Below are 4918 nucleotides of genomic sequence, written 5' to 3' on the forward strand. Positions count from 1 at the left end.
AGCATGGGATTGTGGTCCATGGGCTGGAGGAGCTTAAGGATCTTCTCCGCAACGTCTCGGATGTGGGCCCCTAGGAAGCAGCTGACTTCCCGGGCTAAGGGGTCAGGGCGGCAGATTACCCTTTCAGTCCCCCTCAGGATGGAGTCTCCCACAACACACACTTTGCCTTTTGTCTTGGGGAGAGCAGGGGCAGTAGCTGCAGTTGAGCCTGTGTTGCCTGTGGCTAGGTCTTTCAAATATAGATGAATCTCTGATAAAAAAAATCCCCAATTTTCAAATAAAAAAAACAAACCCAAATCCGTATTGTTCTGTGATTAAAATGAAACACCACTATATATATATATGTATATATATTTAAAATAAGTATAATTCACAGTAAATATGAATTTTGGGTTACTTTTTTAAATATGAAAATTGGGGATTTTTTTTATCAGAGAAAACCAGGATCCCCAATCATCATGCCCCAAACTGACAGCAATATAAGATGGAAGATAATTTATTTTCATTCCTAGTGGGACATTAGTTTATATTTTGAAGCACAATGGAGGGCCATGGTGATATGTGTCTCAGCACTATTTAGTCATAAATATTTGTACATTATTGCATTCAGTTTGGAACTAACAACAAGCAACAACCAGTCAGTTTCCTCTCATTTTCATTATTTTAGAAGGCACTCATATGATGAGTTAATTTTGCATTACATACGCTTCCTGTGGCTTCTGATGCTGAGTCAACAACACTGTTCTGCCAGTCAAAAAAGGGGGGAAAGCTTTTGTACTGTAGATGTCTGCTTATTAGAAGCAGTCACCAATACAGAAGTTATTAATGTCACCTTTTTGATTGGTGTGGCACAATTCCAACCTCAAAGCTATTTTTGCTCTCAAAAGATGTTAATGTATGATTCTGTGGAACTCATTTAGCATGAGGATGGAGGAAAACAGATAGCTGTCTTATCAGACAAGAAAGTAATTTCATGTTCTTTCATTTCTTTCAGTTCCTATTCAAATACTGGATGGCCTTTAATCTTTAACAAATGGCTTTCTCTTCATTTTCCAAGAAGCTAGTTCAGTCCTCTAACAGTATTCTATTTGGAATAAATTGTCATATAACAATTAGGAGTAATTCCCCTGTGCCATGCACATATCCTCAATTTGTTTGTTTTTTAAAAATTTGATTCAATTGCACACTTGTCTGTTTCCTAAATCTCTTAAATGTTCAGCTATTCAAGCAAAGCCTAAAGGGAATGACACAAAAAAATCACTGTATGGAAAGACATTATTCCTATTAGAAATAATGGCCTGTGCTGCAGCAAAGTGCTTTAATAGCGTTGCATTAAAATGGGGCTACTGATGCATGTCACTACTCACTTTAGTACATTATCCTGTGATTAAACTATGTGGTGAGATAAACACTGTTTTTACAGACAATTTTCTTAAAAACTGAAGTAATTTTCTAGTGTAAAAAATTAATTTCTATAAAAGGGTTCTACTTGCCTTGCCATTTCTGAGCTTTTCCTACCAACTCGTTTATCCTAATTTTCATGCTTTGAACAACAACCAACATTTTCAACAATTGAACAACTGAGTAGATAAAACCAACAGTAAAGAAAAGGCCACGCTTAGCATACTAGTGAAGATTATAGCTCATTAATGGCTTCACACCATTCCTTAATAGTTTGACAACAGAAATCCATATTTGCTCTTTTTTATATGCGTATTTAAATTGTAATTAGTGCACCCACAGAAGAATCACTTAATATAAAATGCCAGTACGGAGATAATATTTCTTTCTTTCTTCCTTGCATTTCCTTTAATATGCTTAGTTCTTCTTTGTCATCTTAGGCCATGTGTAGAGGAAATGAGAGGTGTCTTTGCACGACACTTTAAAGCAGGATAAATGCTTTTGTACCACTTTAATGGTGCCAGTGTTTGCATGCCTTGGCAGTATATTGTGCATTAATTCCAGCTGCTGTAGGAAATTTGGCAGCATAATAAGCCTTAAATGACTTGGGGTCCAGCAAATTAAAACTCCTCAAAGGGCTCCATGCAGCTCCATGGCTCTGCAGGAAGCCCTGCAGGCAAACTGGCAGCAGCCCAGGAAGGCAGGCTCCACCCAAGAAAAGCAGCAAGCCTGATCTCCCCCCACTCCCCCTGGAGCCTCCCTGCCTACCAGAGCTGCATGGGGATCTGGTGCTTCCCACACACAGCTGCAGTGCCCCCCAGTACTGCCTGAGCCGAGTGCCTGCGGGCAGGTGTTGTTTGGGTGTGGGGACACAGCTGCTGCGGAGGGAAGCACCAGCCCCACCACCACCATCCCTGCAACCCAGGGACCGCTCCACCCACCAGCAGCTTGCCCTCCCCTCCTCACTGGAGACGCAGGTAAGTCAGCAAGGAGTGTGCACACCACAAGGGTTTAATCAACCCTAAACTGAAGCAGTGTTTATAAAACCCATTGCTTTAATTTCGGGTCCCTGTTTCGTCTACACATGCCCAAAGAGATTAGCAAAATTTTATCATAGCACCATTTACTTAAATTATTTGTCTGTGGCTAAAATTAAGTAATGACCTATAATGCCAGGTTTCTCCTAAGAATCATAGAAAATTAGGGTTGGAAGGCACCTCAGGCCATCTAGTCCAACCCCTTGCTCAAAGCAGGCCCATAACCAAGTGGATCATTCCAGCCAGGGCTTTGTTGAGCTGGACCTTAAAAACCTCGCAGGATAGAGATTCTACCACCTCTCTAGGTAATCTGTTCCAGTGCTTTACCACACTCCTAGTGAGAATGTGTTTTTCCTAATATCCAGCTTAAACCTCCCTTGTTGCAACTTAAAGCCATTGTTCCTTGTTCTGTCATCTATCACCACTGAGAACAGTCTAGCACCATCCTCTTTGGAACCACCCTTCATACAGTTAAAGGCTGCTGTCAAATCCCGCCATAGTCTTCTCTTCTGCAGACTAAATAAACCCAGTACTCTCAGTCTTTCCTCGTAGGTCACGTGCCCCAAATCCTGAACCATTTTTGTTGCTCTCTTCTGGACTGTCTTCAACTTGCGCACATCCTTTTTATAGTGGGGGGTAGGGAGGTAGGCACAAAACTGGACATAGTACTCCAGATGTGGCCTCACCAGTGCTGAATAGAGGGGGGAAATTATTTCTACCAGAGGGGGGCAATGCTTCTACTAATGTAGCCTACTATGCTGTTAGCCTTCCTGGCAACAAGGGTACACTGCTGACTCATATCCATCTTCTGGTCCACTGTAAACCCAAGATCCTTTTCTGAAGAGCTCCTGCTTAGCCAGTAAGACCGCAGGCTGTAGTAGTGCATGGGATTGTTCTGTCCTAAGTGCAGTACTTTGTCCTTGTCGAACTTCATGAGATTTCTTTTGGCCCAATCCTCCAATTTGTCTAGGTCACTCTGAATCCTAGCCCTACTCTCCAGTAAATCTAATACACACCCCCAGCTTGGTGTCAACCACAGACTTGCTGAGGGTGCAATCCATCCCATGCTCCAGATCATTAATGAAGATATTGAACAAAACTAGCCACAGGACTGACCCCTGGGACACTCCACTTGATATCGGCTGCCAGCTAGACATTGAGTCATTGATTACTACCCATTGAGCCTGACAATTCAGCCAGCTTTCTATCCACCTTACAGTCCATTCATCCAACCTATACTTCCTCAGCTTGCTTGTAAGAATGCTGTGGGAGACAGTATCAAAAGCCTTACTAAAGTCAAGGCATATTACATCCACTGCTTTCTCTGCATCCACAGAGCCAGTTATCTCATCATAGAAGTCAATTAAGTTGGTCAGGCATGACTTGCCCTTGCTGAATTCATGCTGACTGTTCCTAATCACCTTCTTCTCCTTCAAATACTTACAAATGGATTCCTTGAGAACTTGCTCCATGCTTTTTTCGGGGACTGAGGTGAGGCTAACAGGTCTGTAGCTCCTTGGATCCTCCTTCTTCCCTTTATTAAAAATGGGTACTATATTTGCCCTTCAATCATCTGGGACCTTCCCTGATCACCACAAGCTTTCAAAAATAATGGGCGGTGGCTCTGCACTCACATCAGCCAACTCCTTCAGCACCCTTTGATGCATTGCATCCAGCCCCATGGACTTGTACATGTCCAGCTTTTCTAATTAGTCCCTAAACTGTTCTTTCACCATTGTTGGCTGCTCACCTTCTCCCCAAACTGTGCTGCCCAGCGCAGTAGTCTGGGAGCTGACCTTGCCTGTGAAGACTGAGACAAAGAAGGCATTGAGCACTTCAGCCTTTTCTGCATCCTCTGTCACAAGGTTGCCTCCCACATTCAGTAAGGGACCCACACTTTCCCTGATCCTCCTCTTGCTATCAACATCCTTGTAGAAACTCTTATTGTTGCTTTTCCCATCCTTGCTAGCTGCAACTCCAATTGCACTTTGGCCATCCTAACTTCATCCCTGCAGGTCTACGTACTCAGGCTGTTAAAGCTTGTCTGAAAATGCCAGAGGCCTGGTTTTTGTTCTGACCATGATTTCAAAAAGTAATGAACTATTTGAGTACGTGGACGCAGAATCAAACTCACGGGTGTGTGTGTGAGCCCTGGGGACCATTGAGGCTATGATCTGAATATTTAAATCCATGTCTGTGAAACGGACTGGAAATGGACCAGAAGCCAAAATACCTCAGTGTTCTTTCCAGTCCTCAAATATTCAAGAACTTATACTCACAACAACCCTGTGAGATAGAGAAGTATTATGCCCATTTTACAAATTGGGGGCTGAGGCAAAGAGAGAAAGTGATAGATCAAGATTCAATGTGCAGAATGAATTTTGGCAGCAAATTAGTTTTGTGGCTGCTAGAGTGGGGTCAATCAGAGTTGCCTTTTGTGACTAAATGCCTACATTAAAGCTAAATCCATGTTATGTGCC

Source organism: Gavialis gangeticus, unplaced genomic scaffold (assembly GCF_001723915.1).
Source record: "Gavialis gangeticus isolate Ggan-Ray unplaced genomic scaffold, GavGan_comp1, whole genome shotgun sequence".
Classification (NCBI taxonomy): Eukaryota; Metazoa; Chordata; order Crocodylia; family Gavialidae; genus Gavialis; species Gavialis gangeticus.